Raw genomic sequence first — 22,224 nt, forward strand, 5'->3', positions numbered from 1 at the left:
ATTCAACTTCAGAAGAAATAATGATAACTGTACATTAACGAGCCACTAAAGAAGTTGTAGTTTTCCATTTTCAGTGAATGCAACACAGGATGACGTTGAGACTGGTTAATCAGAGAGAGGGGTTGCGTGAAGCATCCGTGTTTTATTGGCTGATAGCCTCGCGTCACTAGGCTCTAAACCGTTGGCGCGCTGGAAGGAGACGTTTTAGCAACAACACGAAAGATCATGGATATAAGACGTTTTTTCAAAAACAAGGAGGCTGACTCGGCTGAGGCTCACGTCTCCGGGGAGCCGTTACCAGAAACAGGTAAATGAATAATTTAAATTCTGTTTATTCCTTCAAAATTATGTGAAACGTGTAGTGTTAGGGGGGCGTGCCGGCGGAGCTGCGGGACAGTCCTCTCCGGTGATAGACGCTCTTAGGCAGGCTGAAAATCCCTGAAGGCTCGGTACGGCTGGCAACTTTTCCCACACATAAATTCAGTGATATTTTTCTCACATAAGTTACCAAAGATACCGCACACAACTACGTAACTGTTGTTATGTCCTTCTAACGTTGCTGTGTGGGTTGAAGTGTTGGCCTTTTTCTTTTTATTGTGAAAGCTGAGCTTTCACAATAAAACTCCTGAGGACTTCCGAAGGGCTGATGAGTGCTGCCGAGCACCTCTATCTCATTTTGCCTTAAACTGACTCATGTAATGTGCATTTTTTGGGGAAAATATGGCTCCTGATATAGTCTGTAGGCATCATCACTCAACTTTTTCACATGGTCTGGTGTTAAAAAAAAAGCAAACTAAAAATCGCAAATCACCTCTAACATTTTTAAAAATTGAGGGGGAATATGACTTGGCTTCAGTCAAAATATTTACAAAATATTTATTTTTTTGGCTTTAATTCCTGTGTTATCTATAAGGCATCATCCTGTTTCTATCAATATAATATAATTTTATTTTGACACATTTTGAAGTACATGTTGGCAATATTTGGCTGTAGACAAGCCGCAATAAGGCTCAAGAAAGCATAGAGCTTTTTTCCCAGGTAGGATCCCCTAGACTTCCCTATAAGGTTCTGGGCTCAGCCCCCAATGTTCTCAGTCCCAAGAAACACCCTTGCGTCTAGCTAACATTTAGCCGTGTTACTTACTGATCCATTAGAAAGAAAGCTAGCTGGACACCGGTGTTAATGCCTCTTTGATCATGGAGCTCGATCCTTCATCTCTTGAACGCCTGACTGAGGTTTACTCTTGTTTTTCCTCTTCTTTTATCACCCTCCTTTTTTCTCCTCTTTGCCTCCTCAGACAGAGGAGCTCGTTTTCTTTTGGGAGGCCGTTTTTCACTTATCTCCAAACTTTGTCCGTCTGCCATTGTGCTCCTGACTCAACTATCTCATGCCACGGCCAGTTCCTCATAAGGACCAGCTCCAGTCCCTGATTGGCTGACCGACCAGTTTGGCAATACATGACGCATTTCCTGCCACAAAGCAGATTTTTTTCCGCGAAAATTCGTCCCTGGTGGCAGAAGCTTATTGCAAAGATTGCAAAGCCATTAAGTAACCTATGTAAACGCTGATAGTCTGATTTTACTGTGTATACTACCCTGTGCAACCCACATTATTTTCATAATGATATGCAAAAATGCTGTCTGTTGCTTCTTTAAACCACATCTCAACCAAGAAAAGTGTCTCCTTTGTGTAATAACGTTAGACCACAACATCAACTTAACTTGAATAAGATTAACAAGGATGTCTACGTCTGTTTTAAGGTAAGTCAACATCATGTTTGAGGCAACATATTATCACTTTGTTGGAAAGAAATATAAAGTTATCTTTAACATCTCTAGCTAACGTTAGCCTATGTTAGCCTAACGTTAGCTCCTAGCTGCGTTGTTCATCATGTCACCTTGTTTGCCTATTAGTTACTTAGTTAGTTGCCTATTAACCTATTTTGGTCTAGTTTTGTACTTTGATGATCGTACATTATTGTTACGCTGCATCATCAGCTGCTGTCCAAAGGGCTCTAGATAAGCTAACGCTAACTTCTGGAGCTTAGCTTCATTAATTTATCTGTAATCACAGAGATAACAAAGGTTGGCAAACATGATTCAATGTAAATACTGTAGCACCACACTAACGGAGAGACACTCTTGGTAAAGACGGTAAAAAGGCTGTTATCTTTTTCTCATATTCTGAGCCAAAAACCTTAACTTCAGTGGCACTTTAAGTTGTTGTCTTTGATGGCGACGGCAATGAGATGCACTTCACAAGCGTACACTGTGACCTGTAAATTTTCACTTGTAATTTAAGCTTTTCATCGACCTTCTCAACAATAAAATGATGAATATATCCCTCCAATGCGAATGTGACGTGTAGTGAGTGTCCCTCCCGGGCCACCGTAGGGTTTGACAGCAGTCAGCTCCTCCCACTACTCATTCACAAAGTGATATAAGCTGGCAGACAAGGGGTCGGCCTTTCCTTTGCTGCTGCTGCTTTTCCTCCTTGGTCCTTGGTGTGACAGATTGCCACATGTGCTGTGGTAAGGGGTTGCTGTTACCTGTGTAAATGTTTGTAATGTTTTATGACTGTGTATGTGTGTGGCTTACTCCCTGTCTGGTACACCTTAGGTCTTGTTCTCTGGCTACCCCCCTGCTCCCGCATGTGAATCCCATGTAGAGTATTGTGTCAGAAGAGGTAAAATGCCAACTTTCTTTGTTCACATGAATTACTTTTTTTTGGCTGAATGGTCATTCATTTAACTTGTTTTCTTTCATTTATTATAGACAGACTGCCACTGCTGTTTTGTTTGCATTGTTTTGTTTATTTCATTTTGTTTGTTTGCTCATTTAGTTTGTTTCATTGTTGACCCAGTCGTTCTGTTTTTGATTTCAGTATTATTTTGCCTTTTATTAAATTAGGTGGTTTCTCTTAATTTCTTTTGCCGTTGGATTTCTTTCCCCCAAGAGACTTTTAATAGATTATTGCACCAGTCCTGTGTGTTTTTAACACATTTCTTGTTTGTCTTTTTCTTTGCATGAGTGCTGCAGGACTGGTGATAGCGTGGCTGCCCAAACGGTGGAGGGATTGGTGTTCGGAGTTCCTCACCCCAGCTTCACACCCCCTTAAATGTGTGTGCGTGAAGTGGTAATTTCGCACGTCCTTCACACTTTATAGTTTTCCCTTGTAGTTTGGTTATTTTGCTGTGTGTGTGTGCTTGTGTTGGGCATGGAGCATGGTGAGTACTCTGTCCCCATTTAACTTTCCCCTCCCCGACTATGGCTACGCCCAGCCGTCCTGTAGTGCTCCTGCCTGTATTTTAAACCAGTTAGATTAATTAAAGTTTGGCTTATTTTAAATGTGCTGCTTAGTGTAATAAAGATTGTAATCTTGGGGGAAGCCCTTTGTCCTTGACCATTATTTGACCATCACCTGTATCATTTTGAGGGATCTGTGGCCTTTTAGAGGCTTTAAGTGAGTCTTATAATTGAAGTAACTCCAAAGTAACTAATCAAACTTATTCTGAGCCCTGACACGGCTCTGGCCACACGTAGTTTAGTGTGTGTACTGTAACACCTGCCATAGCGCCGCTCGCTGAACGCTGATAGTTTGTCCAAGTGAGTGGAGGGGGGCGTGGCTTAGCCATAGGTCAGTTGTACCAAAACACTGAAGTGGACTGCTATTTCAAACTGCTGTAAGTAGTTTTTTCCTGGTATGAAACTTAGTTTAATACTGATGCCTCTACAGTATCTGATGGCAGCGCCTCCTCCAGCCAGGAGCAGAACTTCACCTGGTAATATAAATGATGGTGCAAGTGTACTCAGGTACAAAACAACACCACTGATGTGAAAGCTGAGTGGTGGGGGAGTGAAGAGGGGGCCAATCACAGGGGTATGCACGGTACGAATCAATTGTACCTAATATAAAAACATCCATTTTCACAAGTAGGTATGCGTGATATTACAACTATGTACGATACAGGGAGCAAGATACAGATTTAGACAATGCCATTTTTATTGATGAAGGAGCAAGGTGTGTTACATAGTTACAAGTTCTCCAGCAACACCAAGAGAGACACATTGCTGCTACTCCGCCTGTTAATAAGTCTACAGTGTAACATCGGTTTATGTTTCATGAACCTGACAATACTGAGATGACTTCTTGTCCAATGTTGCCCAGCCCTAGTCATAACTAGCTGTGTGTCAGTCTATTGATCTGCATGGATATATCGATTCAGTGATCAATCATGCAATGTCATCGATGCAAAGTTAAAAACATCGATCCATTTTGTTATCTTTAGAATACGCTTTTATTTTGAAATTCTGTGTCACTGTCAAACAGTGGCAGGCAGTCGTCAAGCAACCAAGAGAAAGACAATGAGGATGTTATTTACTCAGGAATAAATCAGCAGTGTGGAAATATTTCAGATTTCAGAGAAAATATGGGACAACAGTCAAAGCACAAACAATGCTGTTATGAGATAAAACACAACGTAACGTTATCTGCTTGGTGGGGGATCTCATTCTGCTAACTTCACACTACAGCAGTGGTTCTCAAATGGTGTCCCGTGAAGCAAATCCAGGTGTGCCATGGGATTTTTTTTCTAACCACACATTATTATTGCCATATTCAGCTGGGCCTCTACAAAAAGTTATGAATGGATTTTTAATAGACTGTATCAGCACATTGTGCACACCCATTCCCTAATAAAGAGGCAAAGTCTACCTAAAAAATATAATTTCGTCTACAAAAAACCTTCAGGGGAACCTATTTCTCGTTATGCGTGCATGGGAATTATAAGTGTGTGACACATCACATTATCTTACATTATTTCCCATTTACATGGATGTATTATTGGTGCTTTGATGTAATTTTAAAAAGTTTACAATCAATCCTTAAATAAACTTAAACTCATTCCAATTTTATTTATTGCAATGATATGTGATAAAGCAAACTTATGTAGACCACACTGACTCAACATTGTCCTATTGAAATAAAAATGTTCAATATAAATTTGTGTAATTATCTGTACAGCTGCACAGGGGTACAACAAAGCCAGTCTATGTGATGAAACATATTAATCTGTGTGAGGATTTTATCTGAGCTCTGATGATTTGAATATGAGCTTGATTTATCAGGAGCCATCTCCTGTTCATTTAACTGCAGCAGAGCTTCAGAGTCATTTCTCCTTTGGTTCCCATCCTTGTTATAATCTCATAGGAAGTATCATCAGAGTGCAGGGCAGTTTTAACAAAACAGTGAAATCTATTTTACATGCTACATGCTCAATGATTCTATTCATTGATCTGTTTTAGAATCACACGCACGCACGCATGCATGCACGCACACACACACACACACACACACACACACACACACACGCACGCACACACAGAGCTCTGAGATTGTTAGCAGTGAACTGATGTTCCAGTTCTATTTAAAGCTCCTGCCGCAGTGAGAGACAGATAACTTCCTTCATTAGTGATAACCTGAAATATTCAACAGGAGGCAGGCAGAGAGCCAGAAGGAGGTCGACGCAGAGAGGAGAGGAGGTGAGCGACTGTTAGAAAGCTTTTCTGGTACATCTCTGCTTGAACTGTTAAGGAATCTTTAGCGGTTTCCAACTGTCAGATCATGTTGTAAAACCCCCGCTCACTGTTCCAGTCTCAGAGGGTCAAGTGAAGTGTAAAAGGCTTTAAAGGTATACTGTGCAGGACAGTTGGTTACTGTTTGTTAACACTCCCACCAGCAAAAGAGAAAGTAAAAGCCAACCCCAGATTCACTCTTGTTTGGCGTTTTGCCTCTTTATATTAGCATTTTTTTTGCGCTGTGTCTCTTGGATGGGAACTGTACAGTCTGGCACCTGGTTGCTACTTTTTATAAAGCTCCTGACCTCACTTAAATATCCTGAACACAGACGATAAGAAAATAAGAAAATACAGGCAGAGGGCAGAACCTCTGCAGATACAGACACTGCTACACACTGAGAGTAAGTCATTATGATGATTGAAAGGGATTGAGTCTGTATAATCTGAACATTGTTTGTTTTGTTTTTTTAAGAAAATCCTGCAAAGTATATCTTTAAAGGGATAGTGCACCCAAAAATGAAAATTCAGCCATTATCAACTCACCCATATGCCAATGGAGGCTCAGGTGAAGTTTTAGAGTCCTCACAACACTTGCAGAAATCCCAGGGGAGAGGGGGAAGCAAAACATCTTCGCCTAATGGAGGCTTACAGCGCCCCAGATTCAAACATCCAAAAACACATAATTGAAACCACAAAATATCTCCATACTGCTCGTCTGTTGTGATCCAAGTGTCCTGAAGCCCCAACATAAAAAGTTGTTTGGAAAAACATCATTTGAACTGTTTTAACCTCATTGTAGCCTGTAGCTCTAACTGCCTCTCTGTGCACCGCGCTCACATGTGCGCGCTTGCACGTGAGACCAGCGAAATCACGTGAACACTGGGACGCTTGGATCACAACAGACGAGCAGTATGGAGATATTTTGTGGTGTCAATTATGTGTTTTTGGATGTTTGAATCTGGGGCGCCGTAAGCCTCCATTAGGTGGAATTGTGTTGGTGGTAATGTGGCAATATTAAAGTGTCACAAGCTAGTTTTATTGTGTTTTATATGTTGCTGTGTTTTATCTTACATGTTTTTATTGTGCTTGGTTTTACTGTTTTTTTATTTGCACGCTTTTATTGTATAATCATATGGTTGCTGTGCTTTTGGTAAGTTTTACTTTCTGCTGTTTTCTAGTAAATTTTTTGTAAATAATATTTTAGTATTTTAGCTCATTGTTTTTGCTGTAACCATTTACTTTTTGTAATAAATTATTTTCTTTTACTCAAGCTGGACTCCTTGGATATTTCAGGGTTGCTCTCCACCCAATTTTAAAATCAACTTGGTATACCTACGCTTGCAAAAGCTGATCAACCTTTAGAGAATCATCAGCTCAATCTGCAGTTGCCCTTGGCTTTACAGAGCGATACAGAGAGTGTTGGCTTATTGTTCAGCCTTCTGGCCCACAGATTTACCTTTTCATTTTACTCTCACTGCTCGCACTGTGCCTGTCAAAACTCTCACTCGCAGTACAGTATATATCAACAAAACAGTACCTGCTTAGCACCAAACAAACAGACCAAGCCCCTAGGGATGCAGCTGGGTTATGAAGAATAGTGGCCACACAAGGTATTGTAACTTCTGCATTTATCATGTGATACTGACACACAAATATCTAAAGCTAAACAACCCACAATCCCACCATTATAAAGACAATGGCCAAAGAGATATATCCTGGCAAGTTATAGCTCTGGAGATTGGCTCTTCAGGTGAGAAATCAAGTTTAATTAGTGGGTGCTTTCAGTCAAAGTGGTGATAACCTGTGTGGTCGCCTGTTAATGAGCTGCAGTGCACGTGTCCGGTGTGTGCTTGGGGCGACACTTTACTCACGCCACATGAGGGTGCAGCAGCCCCAGTATGTTTCCAGCTTTACGGACAGCTACTTGACATCGACAGCAAAATAGCTTGATGACATGGCCAAACGCAAGTAAGATGCCAAATGTAATGGACTGTGGACCTTGAGCTAATGACTAAGGAGAAACCACTGCTCTTGTGCATATGCTCTGTGCAACCAAAAAAAACAGAAGCATGAGGTACTACAGAAAGATTTTTTTTTTTGGAGAATGAACCTAGTAAACCTGTAATTACAAAGAATGGGCCACCACTTTTGTACATGATATCCAGTTCTCTCTAGTACAGGCGTAAGCATGTTTACAGCCTGGTCCAAAAGATGGTTTTTGTCTCTCTAGCTATTTTCCCCCAACGTAACAACTGTACAGAGGGTGAATTGAACAACTCACCCATGTACATTTTATTAAGGTTTAAAGTTATGCATGATTAAGGGCAGGCCGCTTTGAGTGACAGACTGTCTGCCATTTGATTGTGTCCTCAACAGTTCGGTCCGCCCCTCTCTCCTCCACAGCGCCACCCTCTTGCCCAAATATGGTCACTTCTGGCTCCAAAAAAACAAAAAACAAGACAGTGACATCCTGGTAGCTACGATCATCATTTTCACAGTCTATATACTTGCTAGGTGGCCTGAAACACAACTCCAGATGAATGATAATTTCGTCCGGATGTGAAAATGAGCAATTGTTTGCTGACAAGTTTGCCATGGCAACTTAGAAGGTGATAATATGTCATTCTAATTGTGTTTTCAACTTGTTTTTACTGCCCCCAAATGGCCAAAAAAATCAATTATTGCAGGTTTTAGGTCATTTATGACAGTAAAAGAAATGTGCAGGTTTTAACAACCCTTTTTGCAAGTCAACTTACAACAACCTCCACAGCTAGCTAGATAGGTTGACACCTGTGTAGGAAGATGATATCTCCATTTTAAATTCACGCTTCAAAGTTTTGACTGTCTTCACTGGAGAAAATGAATTAGTCCAAAATAGAAAATGCTATCATATGAGCTGTGTCACACCATCGAAATGTGTGTAAAATTCTGACCTGCAGAGTGAGAAACAATGTCAGGAGGCCTTTCCTTGTAGCCTCTTGATAACCCAAATTCACCAAGTCACCGAGCTTGCAGTTTGTCCTATTTAAACGTAACACAAAAATGAATGTGGCCGTGCATTTTTAAGTATGAATGGGCACTACTGCAAACTAGTCAGATTATGTTATGAAAGCCTGCCTGTCACAGGATAACGATGGCTTCGTGAACAGACAGTTTACTTGACATGCATTCACAGAGAAACACATGTGGTGGTGTTTCCTTATGCAGAGAAAAAACACCTCAGACATTCAGAATTTCCATCTGATCACAGAAGCTCTTAAATAGATGGTTTATTGGTTTTATTCTCACGTACTGGTCTGGGATCCAGCCTAACCAGAACCTTTCCTTTCCTGTTGTTCCCTTTACTCTGTCTCTGTGAGTCTGTGTCAGTGCAGAGAAAATTCTCAGGGGAGTAGAGTGACCTCTTTCTCTTGCAAAGATAAAATCAGAAGCGCTCCACAAGCACCACATACCAAAATCTGTCTTGACATACGTATTGCACGACATAGGGGCATGGACTTTTCATGGCCACTGCCAATTCTTTTTTCTTTTCTATTAAAGTGGCACAAACAGTCCTCTGTGTGCTTTACAGAATATAATGGAAAAACACAATGCCTGATATTCAGGCAGAATTGTCAACTCCTTACACTCTGTTACCATCTTCAGAGTGATGTTGTGTCTATTCTTACCTGTTTCCATGGGGGAAGGGGATGGAATTGTCCCCAACCAATCACTAGAAACCATTGTATCTGGCCGAATCTAATGACAACATACTGGTTGATTTAGAGCAACCTCTATAGCAGCGATTATCTTGTCAACAGCCAGTCTGTTCTCAGTCCCAACTGGTCAAATACCACCACTTTATCAATGATTTTGGTGTCAGACACCAGTGCTGGCCCGTGGTAAAGGCAGTATAGGCGAATGCCAAGGGTGCCATCATCCACAAGGGGCGCCACAAATGGGGGAGGGAAAAAAATCAAAATGTTTATTAAATTTTGCTTCTTTTTTTCCTGATACTATTACTACTATTATTTTGAAATATTACATAAGGCCACAACAACATTCTTACATAGCAAAGCCTACTAAATAATAGTGAGGCCTTTTTTTCTGGGTTCCTGCCACCCCTCGGCCCCCCTTCCCAGCTCGTGACACTTTACCTGCTCTCTGAGGAGATGGGTAAGTTATATGACATCACGTGAACCCCGAAACATGCTGTATTGTTATCAGTCAAAATGACAATGCTCTGGTGGCCACTTTCAATTTTTCACCAGTAAGGTTCTGCATACCCCCACTTTCAGCAGCTGTCACGTATTTTCCTAGAGGAGCTGAATTTAACTTTTTTTTATGTGTTATTAGACACTTTTACGGACACACTGGTGAAGAATTTTATTCCCAGATTTTCACAGTATTCCCTGACTTTGAGAGCATGTTGCGATAACAGTTGCCATTGTTGTTATTACCCTGTATTGGTTCAGATGCAGGGCTTGACAACACTTAGCTGCTTGGCAACAGTGTTCGTCCCTCTTCATTGGTTGTTGTTTTTTTAATTTTAACTGCTGTTTGATGTCATGATGCCAGACGAATCAGTCAACCCTGTGGAGCGTGTGGATTAAAATCTCTGAACCCAGGCAACAAAACACTGGTAATTCAAAATCTAGTGTTTTATTAACCTTTTGTATCAAAAAATGACTAAACCTTGTGTAACATTCTGTTTTTTTAGTTCCATATTCAGACACTGCACAGTTATTGCAGATAATCTGAGAAAACACCATAAAAAATTAAGTAAGCTTTGTAACTGTTGACCTTAATCAAAACACTCTAGCTCTACAAAAAGTGTTTTGTTTTGTGTGAAGTTTCAGCAGTGACAGTAAAAGGTTGGGGTGAACTGAGGATTCACGGCACAGTGGTGGTGTTGTGTTTGTTTCTGCTAAACTGTTATTATAGGGTCATATGCACAAATGTGTATAACATGACCAAACAGCTAAAGAGTTATCTGAGGCCAATTATAGCCTGCTGTGACTGTGACTGCAACAGCTAATGAACAAGGTTATACTGAGAAATTATTTAAAAATGTATAATCTACAAAATGCTTTATTTTATACTGATTTCCTCTATTATTTTTAACATTTCCACTTTTTTAAAATAAATAAAATGATCATGTCCCGCAGTTCCACTTCTGTTTCAGTGCTGTTGTCTTATTATTATTACTATATTAAAAAAGGATTCTGCAAATTGAAGTACTGATAAAGAAAAAGGACAGCCAATCTAGACTTTGGTAAAATGTTAAACAAAACCAGAAAGGCTTGAATCTCATGTCAAAGGATGTTGTCAGTTTATATGCTCTTTCTTACAATAAACACAGTCCTTTGACATATGCATGGCATGTTATGCAGTGTAATCTGTTGTTATGTTTTCCTCTGCATTGCAGTGCTGTTGTGCACTCAGGTGATGTCCTTGGTGAATTAGTAGGAGGTTGTTTGCATCTCCAGATGGCTCACTTATCAATAATTCATCATGTTTTGAATACTTTCTTATGTGTTTCATACTTTGCACTGAAACGTCAAAATTTTCCATAAAATGCTCCCCAGGAAGCTTTGCCAACTAAATCTTTGAAAAACAAAGTTATATATTTTTTTTTTTATCGAACTTGACTTTTTTTTTTAAATGATGAATTAACAGTAAGGCATATTTTCAGGACATTTTATTATCAGTCAAAACTAGCTTACCATGTCTTATGACCAAAACTGACATGCAGTAACTTTTAGTTTAGTATAATACAGTAAAATAAAAATTTTGAGTACACCAGACAAAACATAAATGTGTCACATGTGACTTGTCTGAGAGGTATTTTATGTCAGTTTAACATAATGTTTTATTGTTGTTATTTGAGCATTAAATTCTATGTCATATGAACATAAAAACATTGAGTGCATATTTTACATCATTTTTTAAATGTCATTTAACTTTAAAAATATATTGTGGTTAAGTTTCTTGATTCCAAGGATAAGGCAAATGGATGAACTCTGAGCCAGTAAGTGTTTATTTCACCTCAGCACAACTTTGTTAGACACTCTTATATCCACACAGGCAGAAGGTCACTAACTGTGTATACGATTTACCTCATGATGCAAAATGTTTTTTTCCACAACATGAACTGTAACCCCACCCATTGTGAAATACATACACATTAATCACTGTGTAATGGGTAACAAGTGTGATTTAGAACACATTTAAACAGTTTTCTTTGGCTTATGGCCTTAAACATATTGCCTCACGGCATGCTGGGAAACCCCACCCATTAAGCCCCAACACACCACAATATGTTAAGTGCACAATGATAGTGTGGTTTATTGGCCTTAAACTAAGTAGGCAAATCGGCTTTAAAAAATATTAGTCAAATTAACTCAAAACTCAAAAATTGTTGACTTAAAAATATATGTCAAGCTCACAAGGGATTAGTTTTTGTTTCAGGTCAAGATAATGTTTTTATGCTGTTTTGACAATGTGGGGCGTTTGTGTAGACATTGAAAATTTGTGTCATGGATGGATTGGTGTTTAGTATGATTTGGGATAAAATGATGAATGTCTAGTGATTTTCTATATTTTTCTTCTTGTCAAAAAAAAGCTAAACCAGCCATGAACTGATCCTACTAAAAAAATATTGTGCATCTACAGCCTGATATATCATCATCCGCTGTGCCATATAGCTCCATTGTTGTGCAAAAACTGTTAAAAACACATCAGTGAGCCACACACACACACAAACACACACACACACACACACACACACACACACACACACACACACACACACACTGTGTCACTGGGTGACATGTATGTTTCTGCAAACCACTGACATGTTAAATTTGTACATTTCATTTATCAACGTTTCTAAAGTGACATAGTAAATGAGATGTCTTTGTCACGAGGATGCAAAGGGGATGGTGGATGACACGTTACTCAGATGAGACACCTGCCTGACTGCAGATCACTGTTTAAGAATGACAAGCAACAAAACCAGTTGTTTTTTATTGAGTCATCACTGCATCTTCCAGCTGCTTTTCAGCCACCAAACATGGTTGTTTTCTATTGACCCTGGGATAGTTATTTACCAAGACGCTGCTGAATTCTCTGCCAAGTTGTGCCACCAAAAGAGCCTAAAACTAACCACACATTAACTACTGGGTTGTTGAAACGTAAAGTTTCAAGGTAAAGTTTCAACGTATCTGCTTCACAATAACATGCAAGTGTGACATATTCTTGGTTTGCTGAGATGTACAAAGCCAACATTTTTTCTTCTATTGTGTTTCCTGCTGCCCTACATACTCACTTGAGTGCCAAATGTGGATGAAACCTCTGCTGAAAACAGTCCACCCCAAATGTATTATTTCCTTCTGTTTAAGTAACTGTGCTAAAAACGTCACCTGTTTTTGGATATTAAAGAGCCTTTTAAAATTTTGAACTATACACTGTAAAATATTTGACTATACATTTACAGTAAATTACTGGCTAATAGTTGCATTACTTTCAGAGTAAATTACTATGTCATTTTTACAGTAAATTGTTGGGAAATGACAGCTATATTCTGTGATCTCACAGTACTTATGACTGTGATTTAGTAGTATGGTGCTGTAAAATTACTACATTTAACTGTAACCTCACAGTTAAAGCCCATTACATTACTGTGGTATAACAGTACGTTCCTGTAAATGACTGCATTTAACTGTAACTTCACAGTTTATGTACATACATATATACATTATACAAATACATTACTGTATTTCACAGTAACCTTATACTTAAATTCCATATATTACTATATATACCTTTGTCAAATGACTATATTTACCTGCATGAATGTCACAGTAAAATTCTGGTAAGCCTAAATAAAAATAATAATTTAATTTATTGTGAAATATTATAGTTAAATATTGTAACTTCCTGGAAATAATTTGCAGCGTGTACTGTATGTGTGAGCCATTGTCAGGGTTGACATGTTTGGAAAGTAAGGACTAACTAATTGCTGGTTTTAATCGCTTCATGGGATTTGTTGACAACAAGAAAAAAATAACAAATCCAGCCTGATGAACAGCGAGGACAAATCTGCACAGCAAAGTTCATCTGCACATCCTCTGGAAACAGGTGGTGTTAGAAGCTTGGTGGTGTACTGAAGATGCAGGACTAGATGGCAAACTACTCTAGCTGATGCGCTAACTGCTAGCATGCTAGCCAGCTGGGAACGTGCTCAGTCACAATAACAGCTTGGTGGCTGAAGGGAACCTATGTTCACATAGTTTAGTTGTAATTTGTGTGTATTTGTACCATTTACTCCTGTCAGCTGTCTACAAACCATGTTTGCTTTGTGGACGGCACAACACAGCTAATAAGCTACAATCGCTTTCCTCCATGTAAGATTCAAAGGTCAGCACTGTCAGGACAGTTCAGCACAGATTTGTGTGACAGTCCCCTGATCACAGTGAATCCATTGAAATCAGTTGGTTTTGCAACAAATTTAATGTAAATGCTGATGTGACTGATCCCTTTAATCTCTGACAGCTGGTATTAGGAGAAGCAGCTACAGGCCTATTAGTCCAGCAATGTATTTCCTGTTCATTGATCTGTTGTATCAACCAGTGTTGGGCAGTGTGGCGACCCCTCCCACTCTGCCCGTCGATTGTCTTACTCTGCTGTTCGTATCTGCAGATACTGGGAGATGGCTGGTAGGTGGAGCTGGGAGGGTTGTCGGGGTTTACTGTCTATGCCTATCTGGGTGGGGCATAAAGAAGGCATAAAGGAACTGCCTTTCTTGTCAGTCAGTCTTGCATGCACCCCAGCCTTCATCTTTTGATTGGTTTGCTTTTCCAGCCAGCACGCACTAAACCATATTTTCACTCATCCACACACATGACTACATGACTGACTCCTTTCCCACTCAGTTAAATAAATAATTTTTTGACTGATACATCTGTGTTTGGCCTCCCTGTTTGTAACCAGCCTTGAGTCAAGCAGTAACAGGCAGGAACAATATGATTGTTTTTTCCAATAATGAGTAGTGCAACTAATTACTAATACAATTTCACTATTGTAATACTGTATTGTAACTGTAATATTACAGTTACCGCCAAACCAAAAAACAACATTACTTTTGTTATCACATCACTACTGACTTGAAATACAACAATCACGTCAGTGGATTCATTTTCGTTGGAGATGAAGATTGGAACACTTGCCTTAAGCAGCTGGAAATATTCCCATTAATAATAATAATAATAATAATAATAATAATAAACTTTATTTATAAAGCACCTTTCATCTTTATGTGTGGTTTGACCAGTCTTTGTAGGTTTTAGATCGTCTTCAGGTTTGTCCCAAGCCTTACTCCAAATGAGTCCTGGGGCTGGACTGCATTCCTGTCTATTGAGAACAATGATACCTAAATGCAACGCTTCCTATTTTTTACCTCAAAATCTGGATGAACTGGTATGCTATTGACTGCCTTGTACATATTTAGCCATGAGTATGTGTGAGTTCTCCCTTTAGTATATAATTATACAAAGACAGTACACAGTAGTGTTGACAAACTGCACTATAAAACAGAATAAATAAGGCTGCAATATATCATTCATACATAGAACGTCCCCTAGCAGATATCTAGTTTTCAGTTAACAGATCAATATTGCCCACATACACCAGCAGACTCATATGTGTGTGTAAACCTGATTTTTCACCACTGAGTGTTTCATCTTTAGTAACAGCCCAGCAGAAACAACTCTCCATTTGAGCTGGAGCACACAGCCTCTGGTCTCCTAGGCAACAAGCCAGGTTTCCCGCGGTAACAAATCACTGAAGCCCATTGGTGGGAGGGTGAGGAGCTCCCTGCAGCATTCCCATGGCAACCAGCTCTGTGGTTTCTGAGAAATGATGGCATACATGCACTGAAAATACACACTTCTTTTCTCTCACATAAACACAATAGCAGCTCAGTTGTCCCTGGTGACAAAAGTGACAAACCTGTATGTCCTGTTCCTCCTCATCAAGCTGTAGCTTCACTTATTCAAATGATTGCAGTTTATTCCACATTTACTGGCTTTTGGTTTCCTATCTGACTGAGGAAAATCCTTCTAATAAACACTTGTTCTAAAGGATTTCTCTGGTGTTATGTCATTAACCTAGAGTGTCTGCAGAGAGAGTAAGATATGACAAAAGCCATGAGCTGCAAACGTGTTAGGATGCTGATATGAGCCTGTGGACACAATGATCCAACACTATGATTCTCATGAAATGAAATAGCCTACCAATGTACAGTAGTACCTTATATAACGAGGTAGAACAGAATATGTCAGTGATAACATCTGATATGGCTCTCATTTCGAACAGATCCACATTTTAACTGCATCTTAATCTTATACATTTTTCTATTAGCCAGTCGTGATTTTGGTGCAGATTGTCTATAGCTGTTGCTGCATACACTTTTCAGAGGCAGAGGTGAGCACTAAAGAACCACTGAGTTATTTTAAGCGTGAAGTCTTCTGCATTCTGCATCCAAGTCTATGGGCTAGATGTGCAGATGCAGATGTGCAGATGCAGATGTGCAGACACCAATATTTGATACTGATATATATCTTCATTGGTTTGCTGAAGAGGAATCCTTCAAATGTATTGACAAGCTCCCATCTTTAAGTTTCTCCTCAGACGGCTTCATTGGGTTGGGTCTTGTCACAATTATCTTAATTATTCTGTTCCATACTCACCCACAGGACAGCCCATAAACATGACGTGCAGCTGAGCATTCACAGTTGTGGACTAAGGCTCCTCCAGTAACTGCAGCCACCAAAAAAGACTTCTGTGCATGCTAACAGAAAACAAGTTACATTGCATCATCACAAAGTCATGTTTCAGCTTTAGATCTGATTGGACGAAATGATATACGAACCAGTTTGATTCATGCATATCCTAATCTCTCAAGACAGATTCTGCAATTTACATTGTAGAAAGGAAGAAATTTATTTATTTATTTATTTATTTATTTATTTTTTTTTAGTGATGGATTTCCAGATTGTGCATGTCCCAGCTTTTAGTATGCTAAGTGATACTAGTGGAACTCAACGTTAAGGCTAAAACTGTCCTCACCAGAAAACCGACAGTATAAGTTGTTTGTGAAAATGTTAAAAAACGTCCTACCTTGTCCTGGCAAGTGACATCTCATGGCTATGCAAATAATTAATGTCTCTAGGCAACCATTGCAAAAGGATAGTGATTTCATTATTACCCAACCCAGTCGCCACAATAAATGTTGGTATTGTAGCTGCACTTCTGCAAACCATGGATACATGCATCTGTACATTACCATGAAGTGGATATGTTGAAAGTTTCAACAACCAAATGGTTAACGTATGGTTAGATTTAGGCACTAAAACCATTTGGTTATGATTAGGAATGTGTTTTTGTGTGTTTTGACATAAAATACCTGACTTTGGTGGTACAATCACAGAAGGAAATGCAGCACTGGCTCTGGTTACATGCACACCATTAGTCCCCTATTATTCTGAATACACCAATATTCTGAATTTAATGCGAGTCATGTAAATGGCATATTTAATTTAAGTATTTCAAATAAGCCATATTTCGGAATTTGGCATATTCCGATAAACGTGGGCTATGCCGATATTATTCAGGTTTTAATAGCATTATTTGAACATTGATACAGCCAATTTGGAATTATGCATCTCAGTTGGGGTTTTTAACCGCAGTTTGTGACACACAGTTTGTCTAGTGAAGCCTTTTTGTTGTCTAGGGAAATGGAAATTGTATGATTCTGCAAATCACAGTTACATCACATTTCTCAACAGCACTGTGGTGAAGGCATGGTTTGGTTTAGGCACAAAAAACACTTGGTTATGGTTTGGAAAAGATCATGTTTTAGCATGTTACACCAGTGTTTGGTGGCACAATAGCTGCTGTGATATGCTGACAAATCATCCACATGGACCTCCTCTTTCTTTATGGTGGCTTTACAGCCCAGTCGGCAGAAACGCTGCTGGGGCTGGGAAACACCACAATGCATCGGTTTGGTGCCACAAACAGTGGCAAAAAACAACCAGCGATGTTGTCTGTTGGTCTCAAACAGTGGTCTGCAGCTTGGCAACCATCTGCCTTCCCCTCTACTCGCTGCATATATACTACATCACTTTAGAAATACTGACATCTATCTATGAAATGTACACATGTAACATATACTGGGTGTGCACAAACGTACAACATTGTCCTCTAGCAACTGGGCTGGAAAAGGACACACACACACACACACACACACACACACACACACACACACACACATATTATACATACATATATATATATATATATAAATAATAATAAATAATATTAGCTGGTTAGCTAATGGAGACTCTGAGCAGCCCAACAGTTCTTTTGCTTTTCCTCTCATGGTTGAAATAGCCATTGATGTTATTCCTGCTCCAAAATATAGCCTGAAAATCCAGACCCAAATCTAGAAAGATTTAGGGTCTGGCTATTAGTAATGCAAAAATGCCCAACTCGAGGGGCGCCACCAAGCATGCATTTGAAAATATCACTGCACGCAATTGGATAACACTACGACCAATCAGAACAATTCACGGGGTGACGTATTCAGAGCTTAGCTACCAGCGGAGCTAACTGGTAGATTAGACTCTTGCCCTATCCGGTTGGCAAAACAGCAAAAACGTCCTTCTTGCAAAGGAAAGATTCGAGCGGCCGTCTTCTGTTCCTCTTTTAGAGAAAAAGCCAAGTCTAACTCGTTCACTGTAGCAGCCAAAGCCGTTTCAAACAACTGGTGTTTATCCATAGCCATCTTGCAATGTTTACTGATTGATTCCGGACTTTGTCGTCGCAGCACTGTCGTCATCTGTTTAGCTCGCCTCTGGCCTGGCTATATCAGATACACCGATGTGATTGGTGCAGCTTGGCTACAAGGGCATGGGTAATGAGCATCATTACTGATTGCCAGAGTGACTCGCTGAGCAAATTCAAATTGTGCTCTTGCAAGAACTCTGGATTTCCAGGGTATCCAAAATAAACAACAAGGATTTTTAGAACTAAAAATCTACATTGTGCTTGTGACGTCAACATCACTCAGTTTCTGCTGAAACAAGATTGGAAATTATAGCTTTATAGTGTAGCATGCAAACTAATAGTACTGATAAACCAGTGGAACCTCTATGTCTTGTCTATTTTCTTGCAATGTTGTACCACTGGTACATAGTATCATATTCTGTATTTCCAAAAGTGTTAAGCTAGCACACATAGACAGAAATACACACACACACACACACACACACACACTGGGTAATCAGGCCCTCTTTGATCATCCTGGTTTGACTCAGTGGTTGCTATGCCAACAGGCAAGAATAAAGCTTTGAGCTGCAGTACTATGGCTTTCATGACTGATGCAACATTTACCATAACCCCCCCACAACCCTCACCCACCCACACACACACACACACACACACACACACATGCACGCACGCGCGTGCACATGCACACACACTTACACACACAGCAGTTTCTTTAGTTTTTCTCCAGCAGTTTGGCGGCTTTAGTATTTAGGTCACCACTTTGTGGAGGGAGAGAGGGAGGAGGGAAGGAGCATCCCAATGTAATGCTTGTTGTTGATTGGTCAGAACACACACACACACACACTCTCTCTCTCTCTCACACACACACACACACACACAAACACACACACATTACACTTGTTATCGATTCAGTGTTACTCTGCTTTCTCCATCCCTCTGTGACTCTTTCTTTCTCTCTGTCCCTGCTGTTATTTGCAAAAGGACACATGAGGAATACTGGGAGGCCAAGTGTTTTGTCCTCCTCTGTCTGAGTCCCTCTTGTCTCCCTCTATCTCCATTCTCTTCACTTCTTCCTCCCTCCTTTATAGCATGACCTACATTTCCTCCCATCGCCTTGGTACTTTGATTTCTTGCTGTCTTTTCTTCTTTCCCACCTCCATACACATTAAAAAGACTCTCTCTCTCTCTCTCTCTCTCTCTCTCTCTCCCTCTCACACACACATACACACACACACACACACACACACACACAGTCCCGCAGCAGGATGGGGGTGGGGTGGAGTCACTAAGTCCATTTAGAGCTGTTAAGGGTGGAGTTCTAAAATAGAATGCCAAGCTAAGCCCTGAGTGAACCCTGTTTCAGTGTGCATGTGTGTACATGTGTGTGTGTGTGTGTGTGTGTGTGTGAGAGAGAGAGAGAAAGAGAGAGAGAGAGAATAGGAAAGGTGAAGGATACAGTGCCTCCTATGGACAAACAGCATCCCCTCTGTGTTGACATGTATGACTCCACACTGCCACCTGCTGAGCCTGGTTCAGAGTACAACCACAATCCATTTTCACATCACAATCAGACCTCCTCTCTGCTGACACCTGGTGGTTACAGTCTTGTAACTGCAGAGGAGCCTCTAAATAAAGCCTGTCATTACATGATGACCCTGTTGAAACATGTTTGGAGAACTGTTTTCTGTTAGAATTCTGCAACTGCAACCAATGCAGCTGTTCACTGTGATGATACTATTAATGAAAAGAACATTGTTGGTCTGTTGTCATCGGTGAATGTATGTGCATATGCAATAACAAACATGTTTTCACACATACAGCTGTGTGTACTTTTATCAACCCTGCAAATAACATATTACGGTGAAATTAGATATTGTGCTTTCATGAGAATGAAATGATATGTAAAGAATTAAAAATGCTAACCTGTTGAAATATTAATTCACCTACCTTCCACATTCTTTTTATTCCACATTTTATGATATCTTAAAATCCATTCTATATGACCATAGATGTTTAATCATAACTAGAGACTGGACCCCGAGATGGCACCTATTCAGTACAATAGAATTGCCTGCCTGGCGCATACGTTAAAAAAATATGTTTCTAGCTTCCGGGATTACTTTTGCGGTATGCGGCCCACTAAATACGCACAGCAGTGTTTCTCCCACTGGCTCCACCTGGGAGGTCCCACTCAGCTCATAGACTTTACATTGTGATGATGTCACGGAGCATCGCTTTTCTGAGCACGTGTCTCATTCCAAAGTCATCAAAATCCCGTGGTTGGGCAGTGACTTGTGGCATCAGAAACCAATGAAAAAAGGTCTTCTTTAATGTCGGCATGATACGTGGCTGGTTGCCCTTGTAGTTTAACAGTGCCCGGTGTCATCAGGGGGAATTGCAGGTGGAAGGGTTGTAACTGACCTCGTTTGCAGTTTGAGGTGTCCTTTCAACAGTTTTACAGACATTTCTTCTACAATGTTGGTCCGTGGAGCAAATGAACAAATAATATTTACTGTGCGCTAGCGAATATTAACACAATTATGATCTGTTTCTGCTGAAGAGCTCAATAGTTTATAAAAATGATCTTACCAAGTATAACTAGTTTATTTCGATCTCTCGTCCCCTTGATGTTTGTTGTTTTTGTTGTTTTTTTCCTCACCTCTGTTTCTTTTCTCTTATTGCAGAGTTGAGCTGCCAATCAGAGTGATTTCTGTGACTCTCAGGCTCCACCGAATCCATTGCAGATTCAATATGCTGAGTCAGCCAAAAACAGAGCCAACTACTGCCAATAGCGGGGGACACATCTCAAAAACTAGGACGACATGCTTGCTGATAGCCCAGCATTGACTGACAGCCAACCGTTGGCTTAGTGTGTCAGGGTCCATACTGACAGTAACTGACTGTCAGTGTCATTGTTGTTTTAGTAGAATATCCTAATTAAATGAATTAACTGTGAATTAATACAAAAACTTAGTAGCGTGTAACTAGTGGTGCTAGTAGCTTGGCTCTAGGAATGTCGCTCGGTATGTTTTTCCACAGCAGTCCAGACTGAAATATGTCAGTGACTGTTGGATGGAATACCATGAAAACTGGTCCATATGTCCATAGTGCTCGGGGAATATATCCTAATGACTGGTAATCCCCTATTTTTCCAGGTTGACATTTGTGATTTTTATTGAAATGACTATACAACTATGGAATGGACTGTCATAAATTTTCATGCAGATGTTCATTTTTCCCTTCAAAATGAATTGTAATAGCCTAACTTTGGTGAACTCATACTTTTCATCTAGCGTCATGGCTTTGGTTAAGATACCTGTAAAAATAAACACATTCTAATCAGCCTCAGCTGTGCTTTGTGGGCTAATTAGCAATTTGTAGCATGCTAACACACAAAACTAAGATGGCAAACACTGAATATATAATACCAGGTTAAGGTTAAGGTCTGGTTAGGTTTAGGCACAAAAACCACTTGGTTAGGGTCAGGAAAAGATCATGGTGTGGGTTAAAATGAAAAAGAAAGTGGCAAACACATAAGCCGTGAGCCTGCTTCGCCTCAAGCCTTTCCCAGCTGACCCAGAGCCGGTCGCGGCGCACCATCAAGCAGAAATACGCCCGTCGGGAGCCGTTCAGCACTGCGGAGAGCTCCCCACACAACCCCGACCCCAGATTTAATAACAGGAGGTTATGGTGTTTCATTCTCTCCTCTCTATGACACTTGTATCTCGACCAGTAGCCTACTTTTGTTGCACTGCTGATCCTCTATGGTACACAAATACAGTATAGCCTAGTATAATCACATATCGGAACAACG

The sequence above is a fragment of the Epinephelus fuscoguttatus genome, linkage group LG10 (genome assembly GCF_011397635.1).
Source record: "Epinephelus fuscoguttatus linkage group LG10, E.fuscoguttatus.final_Chr_v1".
Taxonomy (NCBI): domain Eukaryota; kingdom Metazoa; phylum Chordata; class Actinopteri; order Perciformes; family Serranidae; genus Epinephelus; species Epinephelus fuscoguttatus.